The sequence below is a fragment of the Atheta coriaria genome, unplaced genomic scaffold (assembly GCF_025399875.1).
Source record: "Atheta coriaria isolate IRGN ID8LTWV9N9 unplaced genomic scaffold, Caltech_Dcor_3.1 scaffold6180_size1064, whole genome shotgun sequence".
Taxonomy (NCBI): Eukaryota; Metazoa; Arthropoda; class Insecta; order Coleoptera; family Staphylinidae; genus Dalotia; species Dalotia coriaria.
In genome coordinates, this window is record NW_027050649.1 from 475 (window position 1) to 1064 (window position 590).

Sequence of the window (590 nt, forward strand, 5' to 3'; positions counted from 1 at the left end):
CGTGGTTGTCGTTGATACGCCCCTGCAATTCCTTTCGTCGCCATGGGTCCGCATTTCTCGAGATCCATTTGTTCAATCACTACTTTTATCTCTTCAAAAGCCGTTTTTAGCTTTGCATCCCATTCGGTGTCTTTTTCATCGTGATTGTACTGATTGAGTCGGTCTGGTACGACGCTAGATGGCGTGGTTGCTCCAGGAACATTTAAATTTCCCATTTTTACAAATTACTAACAAAAAACACTTAAATTTTATTCCGAAAATTGTCTACATTTTAGATGACAATTAATTTATTTGACATAAATAAATTTTTTTATTATTTGTTTTTATATTTATATACAATGTGTTCAAATTAGGTTAATTTCATGAAATCGAATAGTACGAAGTTGTAATCGCCTCGTCTTGAAACTTGCACACGGCTGCAATTTGTAAACTTCGTCGTGAACTTAACAAGGTGCGGATGTGTCTAAAAGCATTCTCGCGTCTGCTGCCAGAGCCGAAAAAGCGAAGTAAAGTTGTAACTTAATTTCCTACCGACTGATGTTCGAGTACTATATATGTTTGTGTGTTGGTATGTGTGTATCGGTTGCAAT